The following is a 22,727-nucleotide window of genomic DNA, read 5'->3' as shown; positions in this document are numbered from 1 at the left end:
TAGTGTACTCAACTTTTTCCCAGTCTCTTGCAAGATGTTGCACAGCTCTTGTTTAAGTGGTGTTACAACACACTATGTCATGTTTCGGAACACCTCAGGATGAATGTTTCAGAACACCGTAAATCTGTATCATTACCCCCTTACACTCATGTGTTTCAAAACTCGAGGAAAAGTTAAGGTTTCGTCTCCTTAACGATGGTGGCAGCTTAGTTGCTACTAGTTTTAGTGTTACAAAACACTTCCTCTAAACAGTGCACCAGTCACCTATAACAGAATGTCCTGGTGGGGCATATTATAAATATACCTGGGGTGAGATAATGAGATTTCTATGGTAATGTGAGGTAAACGATGAGTAAGGTCAGGTAACATAGACAATGATGTCATCAGACGGTTGAGCGGACTACTATGCACAGCGAAGCTGAACACACGCAGCTGCACATTACCATGCAGGTCAACAGCGGTGATCACGGCACGTCTACAGGTTCTCTGGAGAACTCAAGACAGTCAGTGACGGAGCTCAACGATTCCAACGGGATTCACCTGGCAGGCGGGCCGCCAGGTTGCCGTGACGACAGAGACCCGGGCTGTGCGTGTCTCTCTCTCTCGGTCTGCCCAAGCGATGATAAACCCTCAGTCCTGTTACACAACAAATTAGCGAAAGGATTTGCTACTCCTTTTATTATTTTCACATCGGGCCGAGCATCTGCCCTGCTTTACACAACACACTCTGCCTGTGTGTATATGTGTGTGTGTGTGAGTGGGAATGTGCTTTTGCAGCATTTAGGCTAGATGTCTGGTGCATGGTTTCACGTACATATCGCGTTGTGACCTTAGTTCTGTTGTTTTTGTCTTTGTTTTAGTATGGTCAGGGCTTGAGTTGGGGTGGGCAGTCTATGTTCTTTTTTCTATGATTTGGAATTTCTGCGTTTGGCCTGGTATGGTTCTCAATCAGAGGCAGCTGTCAATCGTTCTCCCTGATTGAGAACCATACTTAGGTAGCCTGTTTTCACCATTGAGTTGTGGGTGATTATTTTCTGTTGTGTGTCTTCAACAGACAGGACTGTTTCGTTGTCGTCTCGTTCTTTCACTTTGTTGTTTTGGATTTCAGTGTTCAGTTTGATTCATTAAATATTAACATCATGAACACATACCACGCTGCGCTTTGGTCCTCACCTTCTTCCACCAACAACGGCCGTGACAGTACAGTTGAAGTCGGACGTTTACATACAACTTAGCCAAATACGTTTAAACTCAGTTTTTCACAATTGCTGATATTTCATCCAAGTAAAAATTCCCTGTCTTAGGTCAGTTAGGATCACCACTTTATTTTAAGAATGTGAAATTTCAGAAAAACAGTAGAGAGAATGACTTATTTCAGCTTGTATTCCTTTCATCACATTCCCAGTGGGTCAGAAGTTTACATACACTCAAATAATATCTGGTAACATTGCCTATGAATTGTTTAACTTGGGTCAAAGGTTTCAAGTAGCCGTTCACATGCTTCCCACAATAAGTTGGGTGAATTTTGACCCATTCCTCCTGACAGAGCTGGTGTAACTGAGTCAGGTTTGTAGGCCTCCTTGCTCGCACACGCTTTTTCAGTTCTGCACACACATTTTCTATAGGATTGAGGTCAGCGCTTTGTGATGGCCACTCCAATACCTTGACTTTGTTGTCCTCAAGCCATTTTGCCACAACTTTGTAAGTACTTTATGCTTGGGATCATTGTCCATTTGGAAGACCCATTTGTGACCAAGCTTTAACTTCCTGACTGATGTCTTGAGATGTTGCTTCAATATATCCACATAATTATCCATCCTCATGATGTAATCTATTTTGTGAAGTGCACTAGTCCCTCCTGCAGCAAAGCACCCCAGCAACATGATGCTGCCACCCCCGTGCTTCAAGGTTGGGATGGTGTTCTTCGGATTGCAAGCCTCCCCCTTTTTCCTCCAAACATAACAATGGTTATTATGGCCAAACAGTTACATTTTTGTTTAATCAGACAGGGGACATTTCTCTAAAAAGTATGATCTTTGTCCCCATGTGCAGTTGCAAACCGTAGTCTGGCTTTTTTATGGTGGTTTTGTAGTAGTGGCTTCTTCCTTGCTGAGCGGCCTTTCAGGTTATGTTGATATAGGACTCGTTTTACTGTGGATATAGATAATTTTGTACCTGTTTCCTCCAGCATCTTCACAAGTTTCATTGCAGTAATTCTGCGATTGATTTGCACTTTCACACCAAAGTACGTTCATCTCTAGGATACAGAACGCGTCTCCTTCCTGAGCGGTATGACGGCTGCATGGTGTTTATACTTGCGTACTAATTGTTTGTACAGATGAACGTGGTACCTTCAGGTCAATTGGAGGTGTACCTGTGGATGTATTTCAAGGCCTACCATCAAACTCAGTGCCTCTTTTCTTTACATCATGGGAAAATCAAAAGAAATCAGCCAAGACCTCAGAAAACAATTGTGGACCTCCACAAGTCTGGTTCATCCTTGGGAGCAATTTCCAAATGCTCAAATTATGTCAATTAGCCTATCAGAAGCCATAACTTAATTTTCTGGAATTTTCCAAGTTTCAAGGCACAGTCAACTTAGTGTATGTTAACTTCTGACCCACTGGAATTGTGATACAGTGAATTATAAGTGAAATAATCTGTCTGTAAACAATTGTTGGAAAAATTACTTGTCATGCACAAAGTAGATGTCCTAACCGACTTTCCAAAACTATAGTTTGTTGACAAGAAATTTGTGGAGTGGTTGAAAAATGAGTTTAAATGACTCCAACCTAAGTGTATGTAAACTTCAGACTTCAACTGTATATACCGTAGCTGTGTGAGGATGCATTACTGATGGAAACATCAACAAGACCTGTACAGGTGTACGTTCTCAAATTTGATCCCACGGTTTTTGCAGGAAATGCAAACATGTAGTGCAACGGTATTCAACTCTTACCCTACGAGGTCTGGAGAATGCTGGTTTTCTTTTGTACCTGATAATAAATTGCATCCACCTGGTGTCCCAGGTGTAAATCAGTCCCTGATTACATGGGAATAATGAAAAAAATGCAATGGCACTGGCTTCGAGGTCCATATTTGCATTTGAAGGGTGTAGTGTATCCAAGGTTTAAAACAGCTTCTAAAGTTAGCAATTTCCACATTTTTTTTCCACTTACAAAATGTCAAACTTGGGGCCTCCCGAGTGGCGCAGCGGTCTAAGACGTCACTACAGGCCTGGGTTCAATCCCAGCAGTGACCAGGCGTCCCATGGGGAGGTGCACAATTGTCCCAGTGTCATCCGAGTTAGAGGAGGGTTTGCCGGGGTGGCTTTACTTGGCTCATTGCGCTCCTTGTCGCTAGAGCACGGTATGGGGGTATGGAGCATGCATGACTCAACCGTCGCCTCTCCCGAGCCCATTGGGGAGTTGCAGCGATGCAACAAGATCGTAATTGGATATCATGAAATTGGGGAGGAAAAAAAAGTGTGTGTGTGTGTATATATACAGTGGGGCAAAAACGTATTTAGTCAGCCACCAATTGTGCAAGTTCTCCCACTTAAAAAGATGAGAGAGGCCTGTAATTTTCATCATAGGTACACTTCAACTATGACAGACAAGGTTTCCACACACTGTTGCTGGTATTTTGGTCCATTCCTCCATGCAGATTTCCTCTAGAGCAGTGATGTTTTGGGACTGTTGCTGGGCAACACAGACTTTCACCTCCCTCCAAAGATTTTCTATGGGGTTGAGATCTGGAGACTGGCTAGGCCACTCCAGGACCTTGAAATGCTTCTTATGAAGCCACTCCTTTGTTGCCCGGGAGGTGTGTTTGGGATCATTGCTGAAAGACACAGCCACGTTTCATCTTCAATGCCCTTGCTGATGGAAGGAGGTTTTCACTCAAAATCTCACGATACATGGCCTCATTCATTCTTTCCTTTACACAGATCAGTCATCCTGGTCCCTTTGCAGAAAAACAGCCCCAAAGCATGATGTTTCCACCCCCATGCTTCACAGTAGGTATGGTGTTCTTTGGATGCAACTCAGCATTCTTTGTCCTCCAAACACGACGAGTTGAGTTTTTACCAAAAGTTCTATTTTGGTTTCATCTGACCATATGACATTCTCCCAATCTTCTTCTGGATCATCCAAATGCTCTCTAGCAAACTTCAGACGGGCCTGGACATGTACTGGCTTAAGCAGGGGGACACGTTTGGCACTGCAGGATTTGAGTCCCTGGCGGCGTAGTCTGATGGTAGGCTTTGTTACTTTGGTCCCAGCTCTCTGCAGGTCATTCAAATCATTTTGACCCCACGGGGTGAGATCTTGCGTGGAGCCCCAGATTGAGGAGATTATCAGTGGTCTTGTATGTCTTCCATTTCCTAATAATTGCTCCCACAGTTGATTTCTTCAAACCAAGTTGCTTATCTATTGCAGATCTACAATTTTGTTTCCGGTGTCCTTGGACAGCTCTTTGGTCTTGGCCACAGTGGAGTTTGGAATGTGACTGTTTGAGGTTGTGGACAGGTGTCTTTTATACTGATAACAAGTTCAAACAGGTGCCATTAATACAGGTAATGGAGGACAGAGGAGCAAAAAGAAGTTACAGGTCTGTGAGCAAAATCTTGTTGTTTGTAGGTGACCAAACTTATTTTCCACCATAATTTGTACATTCATAAAAATCATGTGATTTTCTGTTTTTTTCCCTCATTTTGTCTGTCATATTTGTGTACCTATGATGAAAATTACAGGCCTCTCTCATCTTTTTAAGTGGGAGACCTTGCCCAATTGGTGGCTGACTAAATACTTTTTTTGCCCCACTGTATATGTATATGTGTATATATATGTATATGTGTATATATATATCTATCTATCTCTATATATATATATATATATATATATATGTCAGACTTGATCTCTTAACAAAAAATGTATCAACCCCTACAAAAATGTACATTTATTATAATCCACTCAATAATTCACATTGCCTGTTGCTGCAGGATTATTTTTCTGCTGTGAGAAACATCTGTATGTCTGTGTGTTTGTCTTATGTACACGTACACTACCGGTCAAAAGTTTTAGAACACCTACTCATTCAAAGGTTTTTCTTAATGTTATACTTTTTTCTACATTGTAGAATAATAGTGAAGAGCAAATAGAGCTATCTTCTGGCTATTTGAAGAATATCAAATATAAGATATATTTAGATTTGTTGAACACTTTTTTGGTTACTACATGATTCCATAGGTGTTATTTCATTGTGTTGATGGTCTTCACTACTATTCTACAATGTAGAAAATCGTAAAAAAAATAAAGAAAAACCCTTGAATGAGTAGGTGTTCTAAAACTTTTGACCGGTAGTGTGTGCGTCCATAAGCACAGAGAAGGGCGTCGTGTGGGTGTGTATTCTGTGTAAATCAGCAGCATGGGACTGCACAGTGGAACACAACACACAGAGCAGCTCTGTGCTACAGCACCCTGCACAGAGCAATACACTAGCCTACACAGAACTCATGTCAGTGATGTCTGCACTGCACAGAATTAGGTGATTTAGACCAGAATAGACGAGCAACGAGGAGAGGAGAGAATAACATATTGGCACAGCTGAAGACAGTTGAAGACATACAGTATAAGGTAGTGGTGGTACACTGACTGTAAAGATCCACAGAGACAAAGAAGCACTCTAAGAGCAACACAACAGAACAGGCTGCAGACAATAGAAGTGTTCACATCACAATTGTCCGCTAGCATTATCTGGGCCAATGACACCTGTCTGCAGCCCCCTGTAAACTGACTCCCTTTCTGCCTTAACAGCGAGGGTCGTGTTCATTAGGCACCAAACAGGAGAAGACAGACTGAACCAGGGAGGGACTACCTCGGCTTGTCCAATAAGAAACAGACATTTTTTGTTTTCTGTTACGGAATGTTTTAAAACATTTTATGCTTCATGCTCAAATGAACACGGCCCTCCTGTAGCTTCCCTCGGTTATGGCGGTGAACAGATTTCTCCACCCACGGTCATGGGGCATGAATTGGGTGATTTTGTGGTAGTCGGCAAGGTATAATCTGATGAAATTAGTTTGCTCTTTAAATAGAGTTCTGTGGCCAGGGATTAGATTATCATGGCCAGGAGCCTCAAGAGCAAAGAGCCTCTGTCTCGTTGACTTTGTTATGGGAATACCATGACAACAATCATTCCCGAACAAGATAGTGGTATTAGAGAGAGTCTGTGTGTGTGTGTGTGTGTGTGTGTGTGTGTGTGTGTGTGTGTGTGTGTGTGTGTGTGTGTGTGTGTGTGGGTCACCTCTAATCAATAATATTCTGACAACGAGCCCTGATTCTCCGAGGTCTATTAGATTCCATTCATATTTGGGCTCAGCAAAAACAAAATGTTGTTTTTTTGCATGGCACGGTTTCCGTGGTGACATAGGTCCAACTTGAAGCAATGCTGGAGACCAAACAACTGAATTTCTACGATTCTCATGGAAATATTTGTCGTACCTGTCTATTTACCACCACAAACTGATGCTGGCACTAAGACCACACTCAACGAGCTGTATAGGGCCATAAGCAAACAAGAAAATGCTCACCCAGAGGCGGTGCTCCTAGTGGCCGGTGACTTTAATGCAGGAAAACTGAAATCCGTTTTACCTCATTTTTACCAGCACATGACCTGTCCAACTGGAGGTGAAAAAAACTCTAGATCACCTTCACTGTACACACAAAGATGCATACAAGCTCTCCCTCGCCCTCCTTTTGGCAAATCTGATCATAACTATCCTCCTGATACCTGCTTACATGCAAAAACTGAAACAAGAAGTACAAGTGACCCGCTCAATACGAAAGTGGTCTGATGAAGCGGATGCTAAGCTACAGGACTGTTTCGCTAGCACAGACTGGAATATGTTCTGGGATTCATCCGATGGCATTGAGGAGTTTACCACGTCAGTCACCGGCTTCATTAATTACTGTATCAACGACGTTGTTCCCACAGTGACCATAGATACAGTACATATCCCAACCAGAAGCCTTGGATTACAGGCAACATCCGCACTGAGATAAAGGCTAGAGCTGCAACTTTCAATGAGCGGGACACTAATCCAGACTCTTATAAGAAATCCTGCTACGCCCTCCGACAAACCATCAAAAAGGCAAAGTGTCAATACAGGGCCAAGATCGAGTCATACTACACCGACTCGTCGGATGTGGAATCGGAGGGCCGAACACGCCCCCATCCACATCGATGGGGATTTTGTGGAACAGGTCGAGAGCTTCAATTTCTTGTGTCCACATTACTAAGGAACTATCATGGTCCACACACATCGACACAGTCGTGAAGAGGCCACGACAAAGACTCTTCCCCCTCAGCAGGCTGAAAAGATTCAGCACAGGCCCTCAGATCCTGAAAAAAGTTCCACAGCTGTACTATTGAGAGCATCTTGACTGGCTGCATCGCCGCTTGGTAGAGCAACTGTTTGGCATCTGACTGCAAGGTGCTGCAGAAGGTAGTGCGTATGGCCCAGCACATCACTGGGACCAAGCTTCCTGCCATCCTGGACCTCCATACCAGGCAGTGTCAGAGGAAGGCCCTAAAAATTGTCAAAGAATGCAGCCACCCGAGTCATAGACTGTTCTCTCTGCTACCGAACGGAAAGTGGTACCGATGCACCAAGTCTGGAACCAACAGGACCATCGAAGAGCGTCTACACCCAAGCTATAAGACTGCTAAATAGTTGATTAAATAGTTAACCAATAAACTACCCAGAATATTTGCAGTGACCCTTTTTTGCACTAATCTCTTTTGACTCATCAGATATGCTGCTGTTACTGTTTATTATCTATCTCAATGCCTAGTAACTTTATCCCTACCTATATGTACATATCTACATCAATTACCTCGTACCCCCGCACATCAACTCAGTACTGGTGTGTATAGCCAAGTTATTCATTGTGTATTTATTCCATGTGTTGTTATACGTCTATTTATACCTTATTTATTATTTTTCTATTTAAGAAAACATAGAATTATTATTATGTTATTTGAAGTTAGTTCAGTTACAGTGCATCACAGAAACAAAACAAGATCACGACAAAAGTGTTTATTGTGATTCCTAAAGTGTCATAACCCAGTAGAGCTAAGAGAAGCTAGTTTAGATATCTCAAGGGCCCTGTTTGAATACTTAAAAAAATATATACCCTTTCTCCCATCCTTGAAGTTATCACTGGTCTGACATTAATTGTGACAGCAAGAGTTCCATTCACCACTTGTCATGCCTGATAAGTGATTACTACAATGAAGGGAGGAAGGAAGTACGCTTTTTATATACAGTATATATATATACACACACACACACATACATACATGGTATACAACTTCCAACAAAATGCTTACTGGCAGGTTCCTTCTTGACCCTGGAAAATGTAAAGTGTTTATTTAAATGGAAATACATGTAAATACATGTAAATTGAAAGTGGTGTAAGAGGGCATGGTAGTCAGTTCACCATGATGACATCTGACTTCCGTTCTCTCAGTAGTAGGGTCAACAGAGAAGTCTAGTGAATGAGTGTGTTTAATAGCAGCTTCAGATAATCTGAGTCTGGGCCTGGCTACTGGGGGGCCCCTCCCTCCCACACACACACACACACACACACACACACACACACACACACACACACACACACACACACACACACACACACACACACACACACACACACACACACACACACACACACACACACACATCTGGATATAATGTGGGAACAGGACACCGAGGTCAGCGGGGTAGGGGAGCGTATGGGGGAGTGCAAGGAGATCTAGGTCTTTACAAAACACCCAGGACCAATGAGGAGGGGCGAGTGGGGGGGTTTGGGGTCATTGCTAAGAGCTCCCTGACTTTGGTTTCCCCTCTCTGAACCGCTACTACACCAACAAGCTACACCCATGGCAAGAGGTATAGAGGCAGCAGCTGGGAAACGTGCATCCCCAGTGGATAACACTGGCCGCTGGCAGCAGTAGCCCATGGAAGGCAGAGGGTAGAAGACAGAATCTGGACTAGAGGAAGGTGGTAAACATAGAGGGTCGGTTTCCCAGACTCAGATTAACCCTAGTTTGGGACAATAGTGCAGCCTTTCAGCAATGAGAGAGAGACAGAGAGAGAGAGAGAGAAAGGGAGGGACAGGGACAGAGACAAATAGAGAGGATGGGGGGTGGAAGAGAACAGCCACTCAGGAAGCAGCGATCTTTCATTTTGTTTCATTGCCTTGGCTGATGTAGTGGAGAGAGGCCAGCAAAGGCAGTGGATCATGTGGTAGCTACCTCTGTCCAGCTTTACATTCAGCTCCACACGTGGCTATGGGGCAAGTTCATTAGCCCCTGGCAGTCATCATCCTCACCACCATCCTCAGTGACCTCAAAACCAGTCTGCCCCTGTCTCCCTTCTCCACAGCTCGCTCTCTCTCTGAATTTCAATTTAAGGGGGTTTATTGGCATGGGAAACATATGTTTACATTGCCAAAACAAGTGAAATAGATAATAAACAAAAGTGAAATAATCAATAAAAGTGTCATATGTCTATATATAGTGCTGTAACGATGTAGAAATAGTTCAAGTACAAAAGTTAAAATAAATAGGCATAAATATGGATTCTCCCTCCCTCTCTCCCTCTCCCTTTCCTTGCCTCCATCTCTCTCCCTCATTCTGAGAATGCAGACACAGCTGCTGACAGAGACCGAGAAATCAAATAACCATCCTAGACTATCTCTCCCTCCCGTCTGGCTTTTCCACATGAGTAGCTTTGTGAGAGAGATGCTTACTAAGAGAGAACACAACCATAACGAACATTTCAGGGTTGTTTTTTTGGGGGGGGATACTATAATGTGCATGAAAGCAACATTGTTATCACTTTATTACTTTATTACACACTTGCGTACGTAGGCACACAGAAACACACTTCTAGTGAAGCAATGTGTTTAAACACAGCTGGGCCTGGCTACTGGGAGACCCCTCCCTCACACACACACGCAAGCATGAACGCACACACACACGCTTGTACACACACACACACACACACACAACCCAATACACACCCATACAAATAGGAACATAAATATCGCCCTCCGTCATGCAAGGTTGGGTTGACATCAGTGGCTAACGATCAGGTCCTCTTTAGTGAATGATCAGCTGTAGCCCAGAGACATTTCCAGCTTGTTTCCCTAAGTCATTCAGACATCGAACATCACCAGGCTTCAAAGAGCACAATAACTAGGCCTTCATCCATCCTGTTCCACTCTCAAAGCACACATCTACCCAGTATCCTCGTCTAGAAACTAGATCATCCTCGTAGAACTCAAGTTAAGTGGAAAGCAGAGACATAACGCTGTTCTATTTCGAGTTACTTGTCATCCGCAATTATTAGGGATGATGAAGCAGATCCTTTGTTTTAGGTAAACAACATATGTTTTGGCTCACGGGTGTGGAAATATATGCCCCTTTCTTTCAAATGAGGTATTTTCTTGACAATATTTCCGTCTGTTTTACGTGACCCCTTTTGGCTCAAGAGCAACCCAGAGGCAAAGGTTCTGTATAGCCACTTTAAATATGCTTTAATGAGTCTGCTGGGCTGTTTGTATGTGTGACTGTGACTATTGGGTGTGGTCTTTGTGTGAGCCTGTCCAGCCTACGATGCCGTGCTAATCTAATCTAATCTAATAAGAGCATTCACTAACCACCACGAAGCAGCCTCACTCACAGCAGGACCACGTCTCCTGCTGTTCACTTCATGGACCAGCAGAAATAACATGCCAGCTAGTTGTCCCACTGTACATAAATCTCAGCTAAATGACATGTTTGCTTACAAGTATACGAGCTCTAGTACCCGACTGGGATTCAAAGGAAAATCGAAGCACCCCTTTTGTGGCAGAAAAACAGTAGCATGTGTTTTTAAACCAGCGTTGTTTTTAAAAAAGGGGGTCGCCTCTCGAGATTCAAATGAGATATAGGCTGAAGCCATCGTTGCCCCAACCCCCCTTTGTTGACCTTCAGAACACCGGGTTTGGATTAAGTTCGTAGTGTCCTCATCTCTCCACCCCGTCAACCTTCTATCCCTCCACCTCTCTACCCCTTTACCCCTCCCACCCTCCACCTCTCCTCTCTTCAGACCTTACGGTTGGGTGTTTAGAGCTGGCTGGGGCTTAGCGACTCGCGGTGGCTCATCAAATATGAACAAGGTCGTGAGGAAGGCCACAGCCTCCGTCACACAGCAGAGACAGACGCAGAGGCATGGCCAGTGGAAGGCAGTGTCAGGATGAATAGTGTCAGGCCACTACTAGTGTTAGGTAGAGATGGGCACGGTTATTTGGGAACACCCGAACGGACATTAGCGTTTGAACACTTGCGAAACCTACAGAGATGTCACACGTTTGTTGTTATTTATTGTTGGCAAATCAAAGTGGTACCGTCAGTGGCTCCATGTGTAGCAGCCGATGTGAGAGACCTCTAATCAATGCAAAAATGGAATTAAAATGACAGAATTAAGTTAGTTAAATGAGAAGGAATAGGCTACAACGAGCAGCCACAGAGTAGGCTGCTGTTTCATCTGAATGGAGTTGTGGTGGACAAGGAAGGGGAAGTGCAACAGAGTAGCGTCAATTAGCATAGGTTGCTAGCTTGGCTAGCTTCCGTACATTGATTCGATGCGGTCAAGACAGTCACTACCAGATGGGACGATAGACAACCTATGTTTTTATCTGTATCTGCATAAAGAGATACCAAAGGCTAAAACAAACATATCGAGGACATATTACCTGTTAATGTAGACAAAACAGCAGCAATGACCTCCTTCATAACCCACTTATTATTGATTTAATGATTATCATTTGATCGACCGGGACTTTTTACCAAAAGGTTTTCTTTGTTGATGGAAAAGTCATGTTCAAAAGCTAAAAGGCCCAATTCAATCAATTTCATTTGATGACCTCTTGTCATTTGAATTAAAATAGGCAATGGAAGGTAACTGATCAAAGACAAAATATGACTCTATTAGCGAGCGTTTCATCACAGTCATTTTTCAACTGTATCATGTTGGTCTTACTCAACGTCTGCTTATAATGCCATTATTCTATTGAGCAGTGGGTCTATAAAAACAGGGGATCGATAATACCAGTGAGCTAGTCGCTAGTGACATCTGGGCTGGACAATGAGCTCGCCCCAGCGCGCACACACACACACACACACACACACACACACACACAGAGAGTCTCTTTCCAATCCCTGATTGCATCCACGTGACTCAGGGCTACTTCTCCCTAATCGCATTTCTCTTCTTTAATCCCTTAGCAATCAGAGCAACAATGCCACCATTGGTTCACAGAGCAGGCCAAAAAAAAATCTATTAGAAATATGTTCCTTTACTACAGCATACCACAACCGATGGGGATTCAAATAATTACTGTGAGTATTAATCAAAGGAGTGTTTTATGAATGTATTTGTAATCTGCTGTGGGGGTTAAGTTATTGACTCGCCAGGAGTGGGGCAGATGCATAATCAACATGGTGTTGTTCAAGCATTCTCTCTCACTCTCTCATGTGAGACAAATAGCCAATAATAGGCATGATGTGTTAATTGGAAGGGAAGCATTTATGTGTCAGAAGGACACTAAACACACACTAGGTAGTCTCGAAATCACCCAATCAAATGTTCCGTTGAAACTCCTCATTCAAGCTCAGATTCAGCATTCCAAAATCAGTCTCACTACAACAGTCCCTGAAACACAACGGTAACACTTTTTGACAATGCTTCTAACAAATAATGAAAATGTTATTTTTAATGCTTATTCATGAAGGTGTGTTATCAAGTGTTACCAATACACCATATTACATGTTACCCCATCACAATAGCACAGCCTCTTGACTAGCTAACCATGCAGTCTCAAATGTGCCATGTTAAATCCCTCGGCCCCAGCCTCCCCCCGACCTCATTCCAACCCCGCTCCTCTCCTCTAACCCCTAATCCCACGATGACTAAATCATTTTCTTCGGGTCTAATTTGGCCAGATATCTTGCTAGATAGCTTACTATCAAGCCCATGCTTACGTAGCATGGCATTTCATTGATCCAGCCATGGGGTTGCAGGTGTGACCCAAATATGGGGATTACACACCCACCTGTTACCCTTTGCTCAGAATTAGTAGAAAACACGTGTGTTTGTGTGTGTGTGTGTGTGTGTGTGTGTGTGTGTGTGTGTGTGTGTGTGTGTGTGTGTGTGTGTGTGTGTAGTGATGATGAGAGAAGATACAGCAGTGCCTTGAAGGGTCTGCAGTCAGTCTTTTTGCCAAATACATTCCTTTTGATTATACTGAGGACATAAGCAATGAGTTTCCTATGGAGGGGCTCATTTATAATTTAATCCAGGAGCCACAGTCTTTCTGAACTGGCAGAGAGAGACTGCCCTTTCACAGGAGGAGTCTTACTGTGCAGCTGAAATCAATGCCATGGCCACAAACTAACACAGCCAGGTACCACTACCTATCAGTCTGCCGATAAACTAATTATGGGATTGTCTGTAGACAGCCGCCAGGTACAGATTCCATTACAGTAAATTAATTTAATAAAAACAAATAGCTGTTTTAGCTGTTTTACCCAAACCAAGTGAGCCACACAAAAAAATGAGTCAACACTGTGTGTATGGATAAAAGACTATAGGAAGTATTTTCTACTCTGGATACAGGTTATGCAATAACATTACGTATCTTAAATCTCCTAGAATGTAGTAGAGGTGTGGTGTGTTTACCACATCAGCCTAGCCCATTAAGGTGTTGCCATGGTAGACAAAAATTGAGGAAACAAAAGACACACAACTGTTGAGTGTTGCACCTCAGGTTATCCGGACAAAGAGACAGGATACACAGGAAATGAAGATGCATAACCAAATGGGGTTCTATGGATCTTCCATAATGTGATGATATAAAATATAGTAAGATGTGTATGACCCCTGTGTGTGTTGGTGTGTGTGTGTGTGTGTGTGTGTGTGTGTGTGTGTGTGTGTGTGTGTGTGTGTGTGTGTGTGTGTGTGTGTGTGTGTGTGTGTGTGTGTGTGTGTGTGTGTGTGTGTGTGTGTGTGTGTGTGTGTATGTGTGTGTGTGTGTTGTTCAAAAAGCCCAATAGGAGTCATCAGTAATGAAAACAGCAGAGGGAGTTACTGGTGCCATTCAGCTAGGGCCTGGTGCGATTCAGCTAGGGCCTGCTGCTGTGGAATGTGAGGCACCATTCACATGGGTAAAAAATGCATTGCAGCCACCACAAAGGCCTGCCTTGTCCTCATTGTTTCACATAGGCCGATAGAACACATTCGGCTCAAAAAATGAAATCACTAATTTGACTCCTACAGATAGAGAACGGGAGGGGGAACTATGACAAAACGTCTTTGAAAGACATTTCATGGTACAGTGTGTAAAGTTTAAGTGTGATAGGCCAAGAGATGGAAAGTAAAGTAAGCACACAATCTACTTAAGGAAGACTAACATTTCAATGTATTCGTCATTCATTTGGAGTCAAGATTTTGTTTTAAAAGCATGATGGTAAAAGGCAGGTAGCCTGGTGGTTAAAAGCATTGGGCCAATCTGCCATTCTGCCCTTGAGCAAGACAATAACAACTGCTCCCTGGATGCCTATGACGTGGTTGTTTTTAAAGGCAGCCCCCCGCACATCTCTGATTATGAGGGTTTGGGTTAAATGCGGAAGACACATTTCGGTTGAACAAATTCAGTTGAGCAACTGACTAGGTATCCCTCTTTCCCAATCAAATACAATCTCTGTTGGGTCATGTATGTGCTACTGTGTGACTTCATTGCAACAGGGCTTTTCCACCAGTGGCTTTCTTCTGTGAAGCTGTGCATTTTTGTAGCCCCAACATGATCAGCTGTGGATCATGGTACAGTATGTTGCTACAATGTTGATCTTTAAATAAATAGATATTTAATCAAGATGGAGAAAGCATGTTAAACATGGCCACTTTGTTCCTATTTTCATATATTTAAACTTATATTTGTGAGATTTGGAGATGCCACATGCACATGCATGTCATCACAAATCTCTGAACATTTATATACAGTACCAGTCAGGGGTTTGGACACACCTACTCATTCAAGGGGTTTTTCTTTATTTTGTTACTATTTTCTACGTTGCAGAATAATAGCGAAGACATCAAAACTATGAAATAACACACATGGAATCATGTAGTAACCATAAAAGTGTTTGTGCACATAAAAGTAGTGCACATAAGAACAACTTTTGCAGTTAAATTCCCATGTACCTAATAAAAAATACAAATTAAATGGGTTTCCATCGCATTTTCAACTCAACTGATGGCTGTCACATTCTTTGTTGTTGCTTTACTTAGCTAATGTGCCCACTCCGGTATTAGCACACTCACATGTGCTCGAGCCAACATCGCGCGTGTAGGGGCGGCAGGTATCCTAGTGGTTAGAGCGTTGGACTAGTAACTGAAAGGTTGCAAGATCGAAGCCCTGAGCTGACATGGCAAAAATCTGTTGTTCTGCCGCTGTGTTCCTTGTTCTTAAACCTTCATTGAAAATAGGAATTCGTTCTTTAACTGACCTCCCAACTTAAAAAAAGTCAACAGGGCAGGTATGGTCCACGTGATGAGATTAGTACAGACAAAAGAGCGAGTTTAACAAATAGTTTTATTTGTCAAACTGCAACCAAGTATTGATCATCATGTCACCAGAATAAGACCATCGATATTTATTGTAAAAGTGCATCAAGCTTGCCACCTTGCACTTTCACCAACCTGTTATTTCATCTGTAGCCTAAGAAACTGCATGCGTTGCCGAATCGTAGTGGGAGCATCAAATAACATGTCATTTCGTGACTCCAAATGTACTTCGATATAAAGGTTATTATACCAATATTTGCGCACAAAAGCGTTCCCAGAGCCATTTCTCGCATCATTAATTGTGCCAACACAAAAAGATCCCACCATGCCTTAGTGTATTTGTTTAGTTAACATTTGGAAAGCTTACCAACAAATGTGATGTTTCCATCAGGCCTGTCATGACATGTTTTTATGCAACATGTAATTTACTCGCATTAAAAGGTTGGATAGAAACGTTTTTAACTGCAATGAGTTTGAAAATAATATGTAGGCCTATTACGACAGGTGGCCTCCAGTGGATTATCATTCTAATTTCGTTGGCTACTCAGTTCTGAGGGAGAATACAATTAGGCTACGTCGTGTGTTACGATCATGTCCAAATGTCACGGATGATTTTGTGTATCTAAAAGAAAAAAAAACTATTTTCATCAGCGGACTTTTGAAAGGTGAATAAAATGTTCCTATACGTCTGAAACCTGACGCCGCCAGAGACAACAACAACTGCATCCTGTGAAACACGTGGGAAGTCTAAGGACACTGTCCCCAATGCTGCATTCTGCACCGTTATTAGCCTGCTTTGTATCAAATACGTCAAATTATTTTCTACCTTTCAAGTTTCTAACTATATCGTAACTTTTTTTTCAGCACGCAGGGTCATACAAAACACTTAACTCTGATTTTACGCTACATTGCCAACGAAATGTAGCCAGACAAGTTCACTGCTATACTTATACGTTGTTGCAATGTCCTCGAAACAAAACAGCCATGTTTTGATGTTATGACATTCTTCAAATCAGGGCAAAGGCAAATAAAACAAAATAGTAGCCTAATTGAATGACCACTCCCATTCCTCATCAAGTAACACTGTATTCACACGGAGTCAAATACGTTTGTCTGAGGCTATAATACCATTCCGACCTGCAACCAGCAACAATAATATGTATTTAACGACTTCCTTTCCCAGTAAGACAGTAGACAACCGTTTTCCCCTTAGGAGAGGTATGGTTATGCAATATGGGGGAATTACTCCAGATAGGCCTAAGGCTACTTGGGGTACTATATTTTGAGAGTGCCGGTTACACTCATCTTTTGATTCTATTAATGACTTATTTACATTGCGTGGCACGTTTCTGGCGTACTTTACTCGCGGTGTTCTCGTTGCCGTAGGACTGTACAGGTTCAATGCTCTCTGTCCCTGTCTGTTTGTCTGTCACCCTCTGTCACCGGCTCTCTTCATCTCTCGTGTCACTTGCGCTAAGAATGTAGAGCCCCGGCGTGACGTCCCTGCAACGTTATGCATCGCATACTAACCTACATCTGGCTTAAATGGCTTGGAACTTCATATTTCATTTGTTAGCCTATACGGCAATAGATTTGGGTATTGTGCCTATAGCCTTTACCGAATGTTAATCTTTGTAGTCTGCTAGTAAATAAAACCAGTCAAATAAGTAAATACATGTTTAAAAAAAAAATATATGTATATATAATATATTTATTTTTTTAAATATATGAGGTTTGAATAGGCTAAGCGTAGCCTAATTGTTTCTACCAGACATCTGTGCTCAGACGTGTGATTTGCTCCCTTGCCCTACGTGGACACTACTTTGTGATTGTGACGTCACAGCCCTCCTGCTTTCTTTCCTTCCACAATGTCACACACATCTCCATGCATAGGAGAACGGGAGAATAGTTGTTTGTTTAGGCTTCCCCATATAGAGCATAGGACCTCCGTCTACAATGGCGCATTGAAGTTTATAAAGGACAATAAGACACGTAGTTCAAAAGTTGTGCTCCATCTGATTCCGACACCCCCCACCCAGCATCTTTCGACTCCACACCCCCGCCACATGTTTTGCATCCCCCCCACCATAGACTCGAATTTGTAATGAGCTCCAACTAATTTTGTTGGTAGACTATTTAACATGTTGGCGACTTTTGAGTCGGCGAGCTCAAAATCAGTTATTATGAACGCATGAAATTTGTGTCATGTTCCTCTCACTAAATGACAGCTATGGCATGTCCATTAGACCTATGTGTAGGACATTCGACTTCCTAATATGGATGTGCTTTCATCTGTCTCTGCCTGTTTTAAGGAACAAACAACAAAGTCGATTAAATATCCATTTAATAATTGACTACGATTATAAAAACAACAAACATGAATCTAGTCAACCATGCACTTCCCATAACGTTCCTCCAATCGGATTAATCCCTTTGGGTTTTGATGTTGCATGATTTACAGAGCAACCTTTTCAACTTCACATTTCAAGAATATGACAAAGCAAAGGTAGCCTATATTAGGGCAGCTCTATCCAACCCATATGATATAAACCACGTACGCATGTTGTTATAGATCCAGACTATTGATAATGGAATGTTTGTTGTGTTTGTTTGATATAGTCTCACGTAGGTTAAATTAATAGGTTTGTATTTGCTCCAACTCCTACTCTTCGACTCGGCTGCCATTCAGAACCCTCACCAAACACACGGAAGCGAAACATCAATGTAATCTAATATTGTTACGTACCTGTGTGCAAGTGTGTGATCAAAACATATCCTGGAAGCACTCCCGAAGAATAGGCGAACGCAAAAGGTGAAAGCATGCGCTGTATGTTGAAGTGCATATGATTGAGTGAGTCGAAACCACTGTGACACAGGGATAGTCATCGGTCTCCCAAGTATTCAATGCACTAAGAGCTTGATTCCTCTCGAGCGATGACGATAAGCAAAGCCTCCAATTGCTTATTTAACTCCTAAGTAGAGCCTATTTCCTGGACTGCGTTCCATTAGGAGCAAAACCAAGACGTTTGCGTCTCGGTCGTTTCATGGATACACCTTTCAGTGCCCGTGGATGGTCTCTCCCGCATTAAATGAACTATTTACTATTGTCTCCATCAGCACAAAGTTCTTGATACTATACTAAATCAAATATTCGGTTGACATACACGATGACATGTTGGCCCAACACTTGTATATTCGCCAACATATTGACTATCAATGTGTTATCATTTGGATTCAATTCAGACAGGTTCTCAAACCTGCTTACGCACGTCGGAGATAGAAACCGTTTGGAATGCATGCAGTTACAGACAGAGGAATCAGATAAATCCCAAACAAATAGCCTAGATGAACTAGTCTAACTTCTAATTGGCCTAGGTAATTATAAGTAATATACTGTAGCGACCCATGCTATACGATTCCCACCGAGTTAACATATTGGCAAGATGCGTAGGGTGTATACCTTTCACAGAGACCCAGGTTCGCTTCCCACGCTCTAAATGAGCTATATCGGTGTCAGAAGTGAGGCCATGGGATTGCACCGTGAGGCTGAAGTTAGTTGAAGCACGGGGACGTACCTTCCTTTTCGAATGGGGCAGTGTAGCCCTCGTTTAATGAGCCATATTAAAATTCCACAAAGTGAGTTTACCCTATTGGTGCGATGCATACGGAGTTTTGCCTTTCCAGAGACCCAGTTAGCTTCCCGTTCCATACGTTCGCTACAACACCATGGCATTTTTTTAAATCGTTAATTTAACATGTATTAGCTATATTAAAATCTTTACGAATGTGTAATTACGTGTTTATTCTGTAATGATTGGTAAAAGCAAAGTGTATTAATTTGTTAGTTGCATTAATACAGGATATGTTTGTAACCTACTCTATTGTTTTTTATACAGTGGAATTCACTTGTGGTGTTAAAGGTAAAATAGTAATATATTGTTTCAGTGAAAGAAAATATCTGCGTGGTAGGTTGGCCTATTTTTGTAGACTCACTAGCATAGGAAGGCTGTATAAGCACACCGATTTGAAAGATACATTTAGGGTTATCTCTTGAGTCGCCTAAATTGACTTTAGACTATGGTAGGTTGAATTTAAACAAAGAGGCCTAGATAATATGAGACTACTTTTAAATTGTGCCACTTTGAGTTCAATTTATATTGTGGGTAGATTCATATCTGCATTGCAGTGAGTAAGCCCTGGATATAGGGAGGGTGTTTGCTTTGCATGCATAGGGAAGAAGCCTTCTTCCTAACTTCTGATGTGCCAGTGATTTAAGCCACTGAGTCTTATCAACCACAAGCCTTGAATCGGTACCCACTGATACACCACACTCCAGCTCACAATGGCTTCCCTGAGCATACACATACACACTGCCTTCAGGAAGTATTCAGACCCCTTGACTTTTTCCACATTTTGTTAAGTTACAGCCTTGTTCGAAAATTGATTCAATATGTATTGTTTTCAGCAATCTACACACAATACCTGATAATGACAAAATAAATACTTTATTTACACAACAATTCAGACCCTTTGCTGTGAGACTTCGAAATTGAGCTCAGGTGCATCCTGTTTCCATTGATCATCCTTGAGATGTGTCTGCAACTTGATTGGAGTCCACCTGTGGTAAATTCAATTGATTGGACATAATTTGGAAAGGCACACACATGTCTATGTAGGGTCCCACAGTTGACAGTGGATGTCAGAGCAAAGACCAAGCGATGAGGTCAAAGGAATTGTCCGCAGAGCGCAGAGACAGGATTGTGTCGAGGCACAGATCTGGGGAAGGGTACCAAAACATTTCTGAAGCATTGAAGGTCCCAAAGAACACAGTGGCGTCCACCATTCTTAAATGGAAGAAGTTTAGAACCACAAAGACTCTTCCTAGAGCTGGCCGCCCAGCTAAACTTAGCAATCAGGCCTTGGTCAGGGAGGTGACCAAGAATCCTTTGGTCACTCTGACAGAGCTCAAGAGTTCCTCTATGGAGATGGGGGAACCTTCCAGAAGGACAACCTTCTCTGCAACACTAAACCAATCAGGCCTTTATGGTAGAGTGGCCAGACAGAAGCCACTCCTCAGTAAAAGGCAGCCCTCTTGGAGTTAGTCAGAAGGCACCTAAAAAACAAGATTGAAGCCTTTGGCCTGAATGCCAAGTGTCACGTCTGGAGGAAACCTGGCATCATCCCTACTGTGAAGCATGGTGGTGGTAGCATCATGCTGTGGGGATGTTCTTCAGCTTCCAGGACTGGGAGACTAGTCAGGACCGAGGCAGAGAATAACAAAGCAAATTACAGAGAGATCATAAAAACCTTTTAAAAAATCTGCTCCAGAGCTCTCAGGACCTCAGACTGGGGTGAAGGTTCAACTTCCAACAGGACAACAACCCTAAGCACACAGCCAAGACAACTCAGAAGTGGCTTTGGGACAAGTCTCTGAATGTACTTGAGTGGCCCAGCCAGAGCCCGATCAAACATCTCTGGAGAGACCTGAAAATAGCTGTGCAGCAACGCTCCCCATCCAACCTGACAGAGCTTGAGAGCATCTGCAGAGAAGAATGGGATAAACTCCCCAAATCCAGGTGTGCCAAGCTTGTAGCATCATACCCCAAAAGACACGAGGCTGTAATGACTGCCCAGGGTACTTCAACAAAGTACTGAGCAAAGGGTCTGAATACTTATGTAAATGTGATATATATATATATACAGTTGAAGTCAGGAGTTTACATACACTTAGGTTGGAGTCATTAAAACTTGTTTCAGAATGACAGAAAATGATGTCATGGCTTCAGAAGCTTCTGATAGGCTAATTGACATAATTTGAGTCAATTGGAGGTGTACCTGTGGATGTATTTCAAGGCCTACCTTCAAACTCAGTGCCTCCTTACTTAACATCATTGGAAAATCAAAAGAAATCAGCCAAGACCTTAGGAAAAACATTTTAGACCTCAACAAGTCTGGTTCATCCTTGGGAGCAATTTCCAAACACCTGAAGGTACCACGTTCATCTGTACAAACAATAGTACACAAGTATATACACCATGGGACGATGCAGCTGTCATACCGCTCAGGAAGGAGATGCATTCTGTCTCCTAGAGATGAACGTACTTTGGTGCGAAAAGTGCACATCAATCCCAGAACAACAGCAAAGGACCTTGTGAAGATGCTGGAAGAAACAGGTACAAAATCAAATATCATCCAATGACTTGTAATATATTCTGTACAGTATTTTGCCATATTTGGAAACTTAACATTTCCCACTCGCGATCCACAGTAAAACGAGTCCTATATCGACATAACCTGAAAGGCCTCTCAGCAAGGAAGAAGCCACTGCTCCAAAACTACCATAAAAAAGCCAGACTAAGGTTTGCAACTGCACATGGGGACATAGATCATACTTTTTGGAGAAATATCCTCCAGTCTGATGAAACAAAAATAGAACTGTTTGGCCATAATGACCACTGTTATGTTTGGAGGAAAAAGGGGGATGCTTGCAAGCCGAAGAACACCATCCCAACCATGAAGCACAGGGGTGGCAGCATCATGTTGTGAGGGTGCTTTGCTGCAGGAGGAACTGGTGCACTTCACAAAATAGAAGGCACTGTATATTCACACACACACACACACACACACACACACACACACACACACACACACACACACACACACACACACACACACACACACACACACACACACACACACACACACACACACACACACACACACAAAGACAAGCGACTAAATTATTATTTTGGGATAGATAGTTAGCCTTTTAAAAGTGCATATGCATTGAACATGTGTACAGTACACACAACACCATATGACAACGACATGGCCATAGAGCCCCCTTCCTCTTTAAGCTTCTCTGCAGTGTCTTAGACTAGTGCTCTGAGATGCTTCTTGTCACAATAGAGGGGTCGTACTCAATACTCCCTTCATCTCTACCATCTGAGAGGCAGGGAGGGTCAAGAGACAAGGTGTCCTCTGTAAGCCAGTCATTCAAGAGGCTTCTCTGTCATTTGTCAAACGTCCTATTGCGGTTCTTTATTCACAC

General features: G+C 42.6%; 1 protein-coding gene across 3 annotated transcripts in view; it reads right to left on the bottom strand.

Annotated features, from left to right (window-relative positions):
• The window catches only part of LOC135520036 (zinc finger protein 516-like), a 60,022-nt gene extending 41,077 nt beyond the window's left edge, over positions 1–18,945 (bottom strand). The window contains exon 1 of one of the 3 annotated variants that reach the window (XM_064945351.1): positions 18,423–18,945. The gene's annotated coding sequence lies outside the window, so the exon portion shown is untranslated. The remainder of the gene's footprint in view (positions 1–18,422) is intronic. The other 2 variants (XM_064945349.1, XM_064945350.1) reach the window with 2 other exon arrangements.
• Positions 18,946–22,727: the final 3,782 nt, after the last annotated feature.

Source organism: Oncorhynchus masou, chromosome 29, assembly GCF_036934945.1.
Source record: "Oncorhynchus masou masou isolate Uvic2021 chromosome 29, UVic_Omas_1.1, whole genome shotgun sequence".
Lineage (NCBI taxonomy): Eukaryota > Metazoa > Chordata > Actinopteri > Salmoniformes > Salmonidae > Oncorhynchus > Oncorhynchus masou.
The sequence above is the reverse complement of the archived record's forward strand: the minus strand, read 5'-3'. Positions and strand labels throughout refer to the sequence as shown.